This window comes from Mustela nivalis (assembly GCF_964662115.1).
Source record: "Mustela nivalis genome assembly, chromosome: 19".
NCBI lineage: Eukaryota > Metazoa > Chordata > Mammalia > Carnivora > Mustelidae > Mustela > Mustela nivalis.
This window is the reverse complement of record NC_139038.1, coordinates 5427791-5443477: the sequence shown is the minus strand read 5'-3', so window position 1 is coordinate 5443477 and position 15687 is coordinate 5427791.

The following is a 15687-nucleotide window of genomic DNA, read 5'->3' as shown; positions in this document are numbered from 1 at the left end:
CCAGGCCTCAGCCTTGGCCTGTGGGAATGGCCAACTTCCCCGAACAATCAATTCTGTCTCCCTCCTGCATGAATTGCCTGGCCCAAACGCCAGTCTGATTTCTAACAGCTCCTGGTCCGTCCCTGGGATGCCAGAGCCCCCTTCCAGATCCTGCCTAGAAAACTTCCTACTGACAAGGGATTTGCTGCTTGGGACACACCCTGGATCGACACCCCCCACCCCTCGCTCTACTGTCATAAAGCACCCCCTACCCACGCTGGTGGTCTCGCGCTCCCCTGACTGCCTGAGACCTCCTATGCTCACTCCTTCCTCCACCTCTTGTTAAAGGGGCCAGTGGCCTCTGCGCAGATCACAGCTGCCCTCACTTTCTATGGAAGCCCCTACTATAGGAGCCTTACCACCTGTGACAAATGTCCCACTCTGTTTCTCTCTGGCGTGAATAAACATCAGCCACGTGGTTAGACCTTCGGGTGGCCAAAGGCCCAGAACACAGACACTCCCATCAGCCGGGTGCGTTCCAGGAACCTAGAGATCATCCCCTTGGAGCCAAGGGCAAAGGCAGGCCTCTCCCAGGTAAGGTTAGCTCTTCACTGTTCCGGAGGGTGGTGCTTGGGTGCTAGGTGGCTGGGGCAAGGGGAACCTGTAGCTTGAGGTCAGTAGGAGCCACTGAGGCTTCAGGAAGTGACCAAGATGGGGAGTGTGCTCCCGCGTCAGGGAGGTCTCCCACTGGGGACCAGGAGGGTATGGGAGGCCACGAGTCCAACCAGACACCACCGGCTGGGTTGATGTCTGGCGATTCTGGGGTAAAAACTTCTTATTATTCTTTGTGTGTGTGGTAAGAATAAGAATGCTTAATATGAGATCTATGCGACAGTGTGCAACGCGGTATTGCTAACTGCAGGCCTCGAGCTGTATGACAGCCTTCTAGAACTTAGGGAAACACTCCTTCTTTTTTAATTTTTTTAAAAGATTTTTTTTTATTTATTTGAGAGAGAGAGAGAGAAGATAGCGACAGAGAGCTGTGGAGGGGGAGCAGAGGGAGAGGGAGAAGCAGACTCCACCCTGAGGGCAGAACCTGACATGGGGCTCGATCTCATGACCCTGAGATCATGACCTGAGCTGAAATCAAGAGTTGCACGCCCAAGCTCAACCAACTGAGCCACCCAGGTGTCCCAGGGAAACCCTTCTTACAACTCCCTTCAAAGAGGAGAAAACAGGTTTGGAGAGGGGTACTTCATTGGCTCACGACAGGAAAGCAAAAGAAAAGAATAAGCCTACAAGCCCTACAAGCCCTACAGTGTAGAGTAAATCCAACCAGATTGGTACTGTCGGATACCTAACTGGAAAGAGCAAGCACTTTCGGCATCAGGCCAACCTGAGCGGGATCGTTCCAAGCCCTATAAACCCCCATGACCTCACAGCTCTACATCTCTCTGCTCTAATAAAATTTCAACACCCTTAAAAAAGAAAAAAGTAAACGAATGGTTACAGTGATAAACAGGTAGGTGTGGAGATCTTCACGGGGCACGAAGTTGCATCGCGAGCATTACTTTGTGTGCCCCTTGTGAATATCTTGTCCTGCTCTGAGGGCCAAGGTCTTAGCTTGACCCCCAATGTCTGTAGCTGAGGAAACCCAGGCTCAGGGAGGAAGCGGAGCTCATCCGAGATCACACAGCTTGTTGACACAGCTGAGTGGGACAGACCCCAGGTCTCCCGGGGCTGGCCTGGTGCTGCTCGTGTGAAGCAACTGTACCCCACTCCAAAGTGTATCCCAGAGGATGAGGATGGTTGGCTTTTAGGTTGGAAAGAAATTCATCCTCACTTTCTCTTTTTCTTAATTTATTTATTTTAAGTAATCCCTGCCCCCAATGTGAGGCTCGAACTCATGACCCCAAATTCAAGAGTCACGTGCGATACCTACTGAGCCAACTCATTTTCTTCAACAAGAAACATGTCAAACTGCTTGGTGAAAAGAGATTCAGACACTTACATTATTAAATCTCCAAACTTCTTCCCTAGTGACAAGCATGCGGTGTCGTGAGAAAGTGAGCTTTTAAGGCAATAACAGTGAGCCCCTCCGTTTGCTGTCTGATTTTCATGTCGGTGTTTACTCTCGCTTATGTGTTTGTTTAGTGTCCCTCTTCGCGGCAGTGGGGATCTTGTGTCTTGATCAACACTGTATCCTCAGCATCTTGAATAATGGAGCTGTGATAAAGTAATGATACACCACTTGCCAGAACAGACACACAAAGGACCCTTTACAAAACACATGTGCTTAAGGTCCAGCTGAATACTGAGCTTTTGAAAAGAATTTGATAAAAAATTTTTAGAAGATTTTTAAAAAAGATTTTATTTCTTTATTTGACACAGAGAGAGAGATCACAAGTAGGCAGAGAGGCAGGCAGAGAGAGGGGGGGAAGCAGGCTCCCCACTGAGCAGAGAGCCCAACACGGGGCTCAATCCCAGGACCCTGAGATCATGACCTGAGCTGAAGGCAGAGGCTTAACCCACTGAGCCACCCAGGCGCCTCAAGAATTTGATAAAATTTAACCTTGATTAAACTGATCCAAATCGGTACGCCTAGGTGGCTCTGTTGGTTAAGTGTCTGCCTTCTGCTCAGATCATGATCCCAGGGCCCTGGAATCAAGTCCTGCATAGGGCTCCCTGCTCAGCGGGGAGACTGCTTCTCTCTCTGCCTGCCGCTCCCCCTCCTTGTGTGCTCTTTCTCTCTGACAAATAAATAAATAAAACCTTTTAAAAAATAAATAAAATAAACTAGTCCAAATCCCCAAACATAACCAAACCTTCCCTCATTTGCTCTTCGGTTGGACAATATTTTATTTGGTTACTGACAATAATATTTGTTTAAATGAGGATTTCATATCCTTGTTAACAAATTTTGGTTTTGTGGACTGAATTTCCTGATTTAAAACACAACTCTCGGGGTGCCTGGGTGGCTCAGTGGGTAAAAGCCTCTGCCTTCGGCTCAGGTCATGATCCCACGGTCCTGGGATCGGGACCCGCATCGGGCTCTCTGCTCAGCAGAGAGGCTGCTTCCCCTCCTCTCTCTGCCTGACTCTCTGCCTCCTTGTGATCTCTGTCTGTCAAATAAATAAAGAAAAATCTTTAAAAAAAAGTAAAAATAAAAAAATAAAACACAATTCTCCCCTGTTTGACATGGACACTCCTGTTCATTTTTGTCCTCTGCTGTAGCATATGGTTTTCACTCTGGGACTTTGCCCCTCTGACTTGCCTTCCTCTGGTGACATCTACAGGCAGCTGCAAAATGTATGCCCATTAACAGAGAAGGGGTCTGGAGAACTTGGAGCTCCTCTGGAAATAAATATTCTGGGGCATGCATGCACACACACACACACACACACACACACACACACTTTTTAAAAGATTTATTTATTCATTAAAGAGAGAAAAAGAGCAGGAGGGAGTGGCAGACAGGGAGAGAGAATCCTTAAGCAGACTAACCACTGAGCACAGAGTCCAACTTGGGCTCAATCCCAGGACCCTGAGATCATGACCTGAGGGGAAAATCAAGAGTCAGACACCCAACCAAATGAGCTTCCCAGATGCCTTCACACACACATGTTTTAAATTTCATTTTATTATCAAAAGCCGTAATACTTTATATACTCTACCAAAAATTCCCCTTCTAAGAACTTAGAATTTTTTTAAAAATTGTGATGCCTTCCTCTATTTCTGGCCAAGATAAAAACAGACAGGATTAACCTGCCTGCCTTAAGCACCTGCAACACTGTTTCATACCAAATGTATGAAATAGAAGCTTTAAGACGCCAGCCAACAGGCATCTCAGGACCCTGAGCTAGGGCACACAAGGGAGGGCACACAAGCGAGGGCACACGAGGGAGGCTGTGGTGCAAGAAGGAGTTCCCAGGCAGAGCCTGGCAGTCTCTGGGGGTTGAGAGTCTAGGGGAGGCGAAAACAGCTAGAGTTTGCAGGGCAGAAGATACTGAGAAAGGCAGCTCTGGAGATTTGCAGGAACCCCCTGGAGTCTGCAGTAGAGGCATAGGAGGACATTACCCAGGGCCAGAGGGACAAAGCATGTGAAATTAGCAGGCAGAAGCCCTTAAGTTGCTGGGAATAGCTTAGGTTCCTCCCAGAGTAAAAAAAAAAAACTTCATAACACACAGGCATCCGGTCTAGTGTTCAGCAGGGCATTGCCTCAGTGGTGGCAAAAGCAGCCCTAAAGATGGCTCCAGTTCCACCTAACTGATCTTTTTTTTTTTTTAAGATTATTTATTTATTTGAGAGAGACAGATAGAAAGAGAAAAAGCACACCCAAGTGGGGGAGAGGCAAAGGGAGAGGAAGAGAGAGAATCTCAAGCAGAGTCCGCACTGAGCTTGGAGCGTGACATAGGGCTCGATCTCATGACTCCAAGATCACATCCTGAGCTGAAACTAGGAGTGGAACGTTCAACCAACTGCACCACCCAAGTTCCCCGAACAAATCTTAAAAGCAAGCCTCAAATGGATCAAACTATTTCCAAGTAACTTAGCTACGTCCCAGAACAAAGCTCACTCCCTCTCTCTCTCAAGAGTGAGCTTTGTTCTGGGACGTAGTTAAGTTACTTGGAAATAGTTTGAGATATATATAAAGAGAGAGCGAGAGAGATCTATAGATATAGATATATAGATATGTCTTTTTTTTTTAAGATTTTATTTATTTATTTGACAGAGAGAAATCACAAGTAGACGGAGAGGCAGGCAGAGAGAGAGAGAGAGGGAAGCAGGCTCCCCGCCGAGCAGAGAGCCCAATGCGGGACTCGATTCCAGGACCCTGAGATCATGACCTGAGCCGAAGGCAGCGGCTTAACCCACTGACCCACCCAGGTAGAAGAATATCTAGCACCCAACAAGGTAAATTCACAATATCTGGTACCTAATCAAAAATAACTGTACACGCATAGAGGCAAAGACTACATCCCGTCACGAGGAGACAGATCAATCCAGTGAAATGACACAGACAGAATGAAGAGATGAAGACATTAAAATAGTTACTACAACTGTATTTGATATGGTCAAAAGATAGAGAAAAATATAAGCAGGCTTAGAGCAAGCACAAAAGACATACAAAAGACCCAAACAACTTCTAGAGATGAAAAGTACATTGGACTGGATTTTACGTAAAAATGAAATAAAGAGTACTATGTGTAAAAATGATGTTAAAGGCATAAAACATCTTTAAACCCTTCTCATGCAGATTTTATTTTTAAAAGATTTTATTTATTTATTTATTTGAGAGAGAGAGAAACAGAGACCTGAGGCAAAGGCAGACGCTTAACTGACTGAGTCCCCCAGGTGCTGGGGCAGATTTTAAGTAACTACTGATTCTTTCCACCTACTGTAGAAACAGTGGCATCTGGACCAGAACGTGATTTGCCCTGCCATTCTAACTGTCCCAGGAGTCCTGGCTGAAGCCCCAGACAAGAATGTGTTCAGCTGATACCTTGTGTAGCTCCGATGGACCATCCCAGGTGAGCCCACAGAACTGTTAGCAAATAACATGATTGTGTAAAGATACTAAGTTTTGGAGCGACTTTTCAAATAGCCTTAGAAAACTGCTAGAACCTCCCAGCATGCTTAGGATAAGGGGCACTTCAGGGCCTGCCCATGTGTTCCGTCTGTGTGGACCACCCATGGCCCCAAAGTCCACCACAGCCCAACACCCTAGCCTGGCTCATCGCCTGCACATTCTTCAGATGTCAGATTCCGTGGCACCCCCTCCATGAAGCCATTTCTGAACCCCAGCTCTTATGGCCACCTTACCAGCATCTTCTCTACCTTGGGGTCCCTTGTCATATTTATTCCTACGATTAGTGGTTAAACATCTGTCTCCCCAACCAGCCAGTAAGCTCCGGGAAGGCAGGGTCCCACCACATCCCCACATCAACAGATACTTACGAATGAAAGAACGCTAAATATCCCAAAGAGGAGTACAAGTCTTAGGTTATTAGAACATTGGCCATTCATTCTGCTAGTCAAGTGGGATATTTTGATTTTGTCTTCATCTTGGCTTCTGCTCCTTTTCTATTGTGTTAAAATACACAGTACATAACATTTACCTCTGTAACTGTTTCTAAGTGTACCTCTTCCTGGTAATCAACACCTTCACACTGTCATGCAGCCACCACAACCGTCCATCCTGTAACTCTTTCTGCTTGGAAGTCTGACACTGTCCCCATTAAACACCGACTCCCCACTCTGGCAACCGCCATTCTATTCCACTTTCTGTCTCTTATGATTTTCACTCTTCCAAGTGCCTCACATAGATGGAATTGCTCAGGAGTTGTCCTTCTGTGACTGGCTTATCTCCCTTAGCACGATGTCCTCAAACTTTGTCAACACGATACCATATTGCAGGATTTCCTCCCTTTTTAAGGCTGAATAATATTCCACTGTATAAATAGACCCCATTTTGCTTATTGCTTCATTGGTTGATAGGCACTTGGGTTGCTTCCGTGTTTAGCTTTTGTGGATGTGACGTACAAACATCCATGATGAACATAGGTGTATAAACACCTCTTTGAGACCTTGCTTCAATCTTGGCTCTTTGGTCCTTCGGAACTACTGAAACATGAAGTCCGAGAAACAGGAAATTCATGGAGCTTTAATTTTAGTTCAGAGAGTCTGACCTGCTTATTTCTAAGTTCAGTTGAGAAGAGGGTCTTTTGATATATTTTTAATCTTTGTTTTATAAATTTCCAAACATACACAGAACTAGAGAGAATAGGGATGCCTGGGTTGCTTAGTTGGTCAAGTGCCCTTCTTCAACTTAGGTCATGATCCTGGGGTCCAGGGATCAAGACACACCCCTCCCCCGCGGGCCAGGCTCCCTGCTCAACAGAAAGTCTTGCTTCAGTATGCATACGATGTTCTTTTAATAATACCCAATATCCTTAGAAGTTCCTGAGTACAAATCAGGAAAGCCCAGTGTTGTTTATATGGAAAATTTTAGCCCTGGAATTTTGCACAAATACATACAATATTCAGCAACAGCCCTTAAACTGACCTGTAGTTTTGGGAATGCTTTAAAATCTTTACCTACACGGAGAGCAAAAAAATAGACCATCATTAAAATTTGGCACATTTAGATGTGTGTATTGATTTTGTTTTCCAAAGATGAATAAGAGAACCCAAGATTTCAGAATTGTCATCCCCTCTTTATTTACATTTATAGTTAGACTCACTTTCTCTCAGTGCACAAGGGTATGTGCTGTCCAAGTGCCTAATTGTTCTCACAGGCTCCCAGGGCACTGCCGAGTATGCTTTGTTTCCTGAATTTAATTTTCTTCTGTTAGCATCACCATCTTTCATTTGGGGAGCCACTGCGAATTGTTAGTAAAGTCTCAACTCCCTTAAGAAGCAAAACAGGCAAGAAAATTCACCGTGTCCCGGTTTTCTAGACAGCATGCTGCAAGATCACCCCCAGGGTGCTTAATAATTTAGCCTTTTGGGCGAAGTTCTCGTTAGAATAGGTCAAAAACATGAATAATTCAGGCGTTTGCCAATCATACTGCTCAGTTGTGCTGACGCTGGCCAAAATACAGCTGAAGCACTCACAAAGAGGCTCTAGGTGACACGATCAGGTGGCCGGGTCACGATGACACCAAATTTGGTTAATGGGAATCCCAGGTCAGATCCAGTTGGTATCAAACTACAGACAGAGGCTGTCACATTCTGCAGGTCCTCCTAAGTCCACCGTGCATCCTGCAAGGGACGATTCCTGCTAGGAAACCATGCGCTACATCCCTGTCTCCCTCCTCTCTCTCCAACAACACACCGAGATCACCCCAACATTCCTCAAACCTCACACCTCTTCATTCTCCGCCCTTGGCCTTGCTTCTGCCTTCACTGAGAAAATAGAAACCATCCGAAGAGAGCTTTCTGTCCTCCACCAGACCCCAGCACCTATCATCCACACAAATGCATCTGTGCCTCACCTGTAAGGACCAGCCACATCCTCTCTAGGACAGGCGCTCCAAGCACACCCCGTTCCCCATCCCCTCCTGCCCACGCAAGGTCATCTCTCCACCCCCCACTCCCTCCATCTCCTCCATCACTGGTTTTTTTCACACGAACATGCGGTTCCTGATCCCATCTTTAAAACCAGTTCTCAAGATGGATAACAGATAAGCTGTCCTATTCAGGTGGCTATGGCAGATTACCACAGACCAGGGGCTTGAACAACAGTTCATAGTTCTGGAGGCTAGAAGTCCAAGATCAAGGAGCTGGCAGACCTGGTGTCTGGTGAGAGCTCTCTTCCTGGGTCATAGCCCATCCTTGGCACGTGTCCCCGCAAGGCAGAAGGGGGTAAGGGAGCTCTCTGGGATCTCTTCTGTGATGGCACTAATCCCATTCCTGGGGTTCGACTCTCATGACCTAAGGAATCACCACCCCTCAACGGTCCTGCCTCCAAATATCATTGTATTTGGGGATTCAGTTTCAACATTGGAATTGAGGGGGAGTTGCAGACATATACAGTCCACAGCATAAACACATGAAAAGATGCTCGCCATCATTGGTTACTAGGGAAGTGTGATTAAAACCCCAAGAAAGATGTTACCACACACCGATGAGAATGCCCCAAATTAAGAAGACCGGCCATGCCAAGAGGTGGTGAGTGCATGGAGGGACTAGAACTCTCGCTGCCTGCTGAACTCTTTCTCTGACTGACCAGGAATTGGTTGTCCAAGCGATAACGGGTTCTTGTGGGCTCTTGGTTTCCTTTTACGCAAGTTTTCTCTCCGGAATTTAATATTCTTTGAAAAAGAGGCTGGTGACAGCTACCCTATGACTCAGCTATGCCATTCCAGCCTCCTCCACTGAAGAACTGGGCTTCCTGAAGCACAGCCTGCTTCCAATCCTGGTAAAAACCAGCAAAATCTAGGACAAGCTCCTCTACCTTCATAGCACATTTCCTGACAGCGGTGGGGGCCGGTCCCAGGGCTGCCATGTCTGGGCACTTGTCACCAAGAAGTGTCTGAGCGTTTTCCCCTAAAAATCTGTCCTTGAAATTTTTTGCCATCTGACCAACTCTGTGCTGTATTTGATCAGTTTATTGATTTTTGACCAAGGGCAAAAAATATACATAAAAAATATATATGATGTATTAGATATATCATCTATATTAGAAGAGCCCCAAACTGCTCAGGCACGTATGAAATGTCAGAGGAGAAGAGAAACAAAATGCTTTCGAAGGCTGATTTTTTCATGAACAAGAAATGTGAGCATCTCCGTCTCCACTTACCGCTGGGCTTGGAGGTAACGTTTAATGAAGACTAAGTGAGTTAATTAAGGAAAAATGGCAACTAAACCCAACATAATAAGAAAGGGGCCATGACTCTTGCTCCAGGGTGCACCTCCTACCTTCTGTGAGGCAGGTCATCTGGGGAGCCTCCTTGAATTGGTCAGACGTCCCCTCGTGAGACTCAGATCCCCAGGAAAACAGTCCAGTTAGACACCCTGGAGGGAGACAGCATCGTTACCCGAAGATGCCGCAGACCTCAGCGGTCAGAGACTGGTTCCAATCTGAGAGATTGTTCTAAAGCCTCAAGAGCCTCTTCCTGTCCTTATCCAGGCATGGTCTTGAATAGAAAGGCGATCAGAAGACGTGGAAACCCATCCTGATTTTTTCCAGCTGTCTGAACTTGGGGAGTTCCCCTAAGCTCTTAGAATGTCAGCTTGCTTGTTTACTTGATAAATTTTTAGGGAGTGCCTTTTTGGTGCCTGGCACTAGGAATTAAAGTTGTTAGCTAATTGACTGGCTAATTAAATAGCTATTCATGTAGTGTAGAGATAAAGAAATGGAAATATAAAATGTGTATAAGCATCACAGAGGCCCTAAGGTCTCACCAGGTCAATCAGAGAAAATACATACTGGTCTCTGCCGCCTGTTCCGGGGACAGACCCCAAACCCTTGTAAATTCCTAAGTGACAAGAGCCCTAGGAGCATGCTCTGTTCTAATATTTGTCTTTGACCCTGGTTCCTGACACCGGGCTCCGAAATCCCTTGGCATTTCCCAGGTGTTAAGAATGTCTTTTGTTCTAACAAAGGAGACTGTGGCTGGGCTTCTGGATGACTCTTGCTCAGCAGAAAGACGCAACCATTTTTAGAAGTTTGACATTTTCAGCGCCCTACCCCTCCACCCCAATTCTCCGGAGAAGGGAGAGGGGCTGGAAATGGGTTGATGATTGATTGTGCCTACACGAGGAAGATCCCAATAGTGTGGGATTCAAGAGAGCTTCTGGGTCAGTGAGCACTCGGAGGTTTGGGGAGGGGGTACACCTGGAGAGGCACAGAAGCATGGTTCCCCTCCCCCAGACCTGGTCCTGTGCATCTCTTCCATCTGGCTGTTCCTGAGCAGTATCCTTTCATTAATCAACGGGTGATCTAGGAAGTAAAGGGTTACTCTGAGTTCTGCGAGCCGCTCTAGCAAATTAGTCCAACCCGAGGAGGCAGTCGTGGGAACCCCTGATTAAAGCCAGTGGGTCAGAAGCACAGGGGACCACTGGGACTTGTGACTGCTGGTGCCCGAAGCAGAGGGAAGGGGAGCCTTGGGGACCGAGCCCTTAACCCGTGGGATCTGATGCTATGTCCAGGTAGACCATGTCAGAATTGTGCTAAATGACAGGGTGCATAGGTGGTGCTGCCCAGAGTTGTTTGGGACAGGGAACATCCCCGCCCTGGTGTCAGAAGCATTGTGTGTCATCGTGGAGCAGCAAGAGCAACACGGGGAACTAAGGTTTGTCCTGTATGGTGGGGGAGCCCTTCTCTTCCCGGGGCTGCACGAAGCCTGCCAAGCCCTCGTCAGCTAAAGGTTTATGTCCTAACACACTCGCATGCATTTGTCCTCAATTCCACTGAGTAATTAAAGCGAATTTCTAAGAGGAAGAAAAAGACATAGATGCTCTCTAATCTCTCAGAACACTTTCAGGCATTCGAAGGGACGGCAAATGCCATCCTCTGAGTGCCCGGAAGGATGGGCTTTGGGGTGGGGGGTACAGGGTGGGTTGAGGCCTGAGGCCCTTTAGGAATCCAGAGATACTCAGAAGGTCAGCTGGGCTATTCCTGGAGCCAGGTGTGACTCACCCAAGTTCCAAACAGCTGGCTGATCTTGGACCGTTAGGCTTCAAACCATCAGGTCCTTCGAGAAAGCTGGAGGAAGAACAGAGGAACTAAAAAACCTAGCACGCATTAATGTTCCTGCAAGTCGGGTGCTGGGCCCTCTCAGATCGTCTTCTGACCCTGAGCTTCCTGCAAGGTCACAGGGGTGCAGTATCCCAAAACACGACTGTCGGCTCCGACTGCAGAACCTCGAGGACAGCCTCAGGCCTCCTCTACACCCCTCGGAAGCCGCCCACCCTGCGGATCTACCCTTCCTTCTCTGAGTGCTTTTACCTTCACCCCTGGCGTTCGCTGGCCCAGGGTGAGAGCCCTCTCGACACACGTGGGAAGGGCAGGCAAGGTTAAGGAGCTGCGAAAAGGTACATTGGCATTGTTCTCTCACCTTGACAGGTGCGTGCTTATAGCACCAAAACAATCCTTACAGCGTCTTTGTTTCTTAATAGTTGTGGCAGGCTGATATTTGCAGAATTCCTTACATACTCTCCTGACAGCCTCTACCATTGGCAGAGACCAGGAAGGGCTGAGCACATGAGACTTAACAATGGTTTATATTAATATAATAATAATATTATTGTATCTAATATATAATTGTATTACAATAATTAATATATTAAAATATTAATATTTTTTTGGGGCGCCTGGGTGGCTCAGTGGGTTGGGCCGCTGCCTTCGGCTCGGGTCATGATCTCGGGGTCCTCGGATCGAGCCCCGCGTCGGGCTCTCTGCTCAGCAGGGAGCCTGCTTCCTCCTCTCTCTCTGCCTGCCTCTCTGCCTGCTTGTCACCTCTCTCTGTCAAATCAATAAATAAAATCTTTAAAAAAAAAAAAGATTCTTAAAATATTAATATTTTAATAAATAATATTATTGGCTATCGGGTGGCTTTTTTTTTCTTTTTAGAGACAGAGAGCAAACGTGTGCGGGAAAGTTGGGAGGGGCAGAGGGGCAGAGGGAGAGAGAAAGAGAGAATTTGTTTTTTTTCTTTTTTTACAGAGAGCACAGGTAGGCAGAGCAGCAGGCAGAGGGAGGAGAAGCAGGCTTCCCGATAAGCAGCGAGCCTAACGCAGGACTCGATCCCAGGACCCTGGGATCATGACCTGAGCCCAAATCAAAAGCGGGCCAGTTAACGTACTGAGCCATTCAGGTGCCCCTGGATGGCTTTTTTGGCATGAGTGAAATAGAATATCAAAGATAATACTCTTTATTATTTTACATGTTTGGTGTCGTGTTGCTGGATCAGCATCATTTGAATGAGTAATAAAAAAAGACAGATATAATCCCTACATTGTTACATGTCAAACCCCATATAATTTTTCTCCCTTAATTGTAGCAAAAACAAATTTATGTAATAGGATAATAAAATCTTCACAATGAATCTTCTACTGTCAAGAATGAGCTCAATGGCTAAAAAAAGAGAATACGGTTGTATTCAAAGTATAGGACGCTTGAACGTATTTTCATCAAAAATGTGTATGAGATGGGGCGCCTGGGTGGCTCAGTCGTTAAGCATCTGCCTTCTGCTTGGGTCATCATCACAGGGTCCTGGGATCAAGCTCCGCATCGGGCTCCCTGTTCAGTGGGAAGCCTGCTTCTCCCTCTCCTACTCCCCCTGCTTGTGTTCCCTCTCTCACTGCGTCTCTCTCTGTCAAATAAATAAATAAAATCTTTTAAAAAAGTGCATGAGAGGTAAAAAAAAATTTAAACATCAAAATTATCCTTATGCCTTCATAAGATTGCTTTTCTTCCAAAAATTCCAAATTGGCCACTGAAACTGAAAGGTAAAATGTGAATTATACCTATGGAATACCAAAAATTTTGACCAAAATTATTTAAATAAAACTAAAATGTTTAATGTTTTAAAATGCCAATGGAATTTTGTTAAACTTTATGTTTTTCTGAAACTAAGATGATTCCCAGTCGTAGTATTAGATGCTCGACTAGCTGCTGATGTAAAAAATCGATACCATACTTCTCCCACGTCATGTATATGTACATGCCTATCTGTAAACAAATTTAGAATAGCATGAGTCATTTGATCTTAGAGATTTTCCTAAGCCACACATCTAACTGCTCTAAATAACAAGCTAAGTTGTGAATACCTCTGGAACCGCACATTGAAACAACAAGAGAAGGGGAAAAAAAGAGACATTCTGCACAACAGGGAAACAATACTTTGTTATAAGAGAATCTGTCGTATTCACTGTGCTTGAGAGAAGGGATCTGATGACTTAGGATTTGATGTCTTCCCCTCCCCATACCCCCAGCTCTTACGGTTCCCGTCACTCAAATTTTCTCCTGCTTCCCTGTCTCTGAGGTCAGGAGGGCACAGCCTTCCCGTCTTCACACGCTGTCATCTTTCATTCCGAGAACATGGAGCCAGAGATGTTAAGAAGTATTTCCCCGGGGCCTGAGCAGTGTTATCCATGACCGTGGATGCTTACTCACGGGCTGCACAGGGACTCAAGGGACAGGAGGACCCGTATGTCCTTCAGGACATTTCAGTGTGTGCTTATGATATGTGGGTACCTGTTGTGCAAAGGGGGCTTCCTCCCCACCTACCCGGAGGGTACACACAGCTCCCTGGATGCGTCCACCTGCTCTGGGCACCATCGCAAAACACCGTAGGCTGGGCGGCTTGAACAATGGACATTTATTCTCCCACAGTCTGGAGGCTCCAGATCAAGGTCAATCAATGTGTCAGCAGGGGCGCTTTCCCCTGAGGCTTCTCTCCTTGGCTTGGGATGGCCAACTTCTCTATGTGTCTTGGCGTGGTCTTCCTTCTGTGCATACCCATTCCTGGTATCTCTTTGTGTGTCCCAATTGCCTCTTTTTTTTTTTTTAAGATTTTATTTATTTATGCAACAGAGAGCAAGTAAGCACAAGCAGGCACAGCGGGCAGAGGGAGAAGCAGGCTCCCCACTGGGCAGGGAGCCCGATGTGGGGCTCGATCCCAGGACCCTGGGATCATGACCTGAGCTGAAGGCAGATGTTTAACCAACTGAGCCACCCAGGTGGCACCCCCATCTCTTCTTTTTATAGGGATGGTGGTCCAATTGGATTGGGCCCATCCTAATGGCTTCATTCTAACATAATTACCTCTTTAAAGGTCCCATCTCCAAATACACATTCTGAGGTTCTGGGAGTTAGAGTTTCAATATATGAATTGGGGGAGGGGCTTGTTCCTGGGGAACACTTGGTCTACTTAGTACAGCCCTTTGCCGCCTGGGCCGACATCCCTGCTTCCTGGACCACTCCCACGCCCTCCTCCGACCCTCCCCCAACCCCCCCCCCCCCCCCCCCCGCCGGGGCAGATGGAGCCACACCCCTGGCTTCTCTTGTCAGCAATTCAAGAATGACTCAAAAATGTGCATGCCGTGCCTATACCTGTCCTCTGAGCTGCAGACGCACGCATCCCCGTGGCTGTTTCCCTTCAACCTGGCCAGACCCTGGGCGCCCCGCCTCTGCGCAGGGCGACGCTGGTCCTCCTGGAGCCTTCCTCGACACCTCTCTCCCTCCCTGCCCTGAGCCAGGACCCAACTCAGTCCACGTGCCCTCCTAAGTCCTCTCAAACCCACCTCCTGCTCTTCAGCTCACTCTCTAGAATAAATAAGGAAATAAATCTTAAAAAAAAAAAATGTAAATGCAAATCTAATTGGGTTTACTCCCTCCTCGGAAATGCAAATCTAATTGGGTTTACTCCCTCCCCTTTTGCTTTCAGTGCCGAGCCCTTAACGTGGCCTAAACGGTCTTGCCAATAATTACTCATTTTTGTACGTATGCATTCATCAGTGATCAGTATGATTGTAGTGTTCCTCTTTTTTTTTTTTTTTTTAAGATTTTATTTATTTATTTGACAGGCAGAGATCACAAGTAGGCAGGGGGGGGTGGGGAAGCAGGATCCCTGCTGAGCAGAGAGCTCCATGGGGGACTCTATCCCAGGACCCTGGGATCATGACCTGAGCCAAAGGCAGAGTTTAATGCACTGAGCCACCCAGGCGCCCCCTCTTTTTTTTTTTTTTAAACAGTCACATGTCTGGCATTAAGGCATATGGGCTCGTGAGTGCCGTCCCTCGAAATACTGCCAACCACACCAACCCCTGAATGGGATGTTAGATGAAACAATCCAGGCAATCGCTCAATAGCTCATTGTTTAAAACCCAGCACCTAGCACAATGCTTGGCCTGTAGAAGGCACTCAGCAAATATTGGCTAAACCAATGAGTATTAAAAGACATTTCTGGGAACCCACCCCAAAGAGAAAATAACTAAGGATGGTCTCACAGCTTTTGCTATGGGGATGTTCATCCCTGAGCTTCTTGTAAGATGTGAAAAAACCTAGAGGCCCAGTAATTGGGGGGTGAAGACATTGGAGTCCCCCCTCCCCCCCAATTCTCTCTATATCGAATTATATATAGCTCTTAAAAATCATGGTATATAGATTTATACTTATCGAGGGGGGAAATGTTCACAATATATTAAGCAAAAAAGCAGCTTACTGAAGTCATGGCTCCATTTCAATGTTTAAAATAT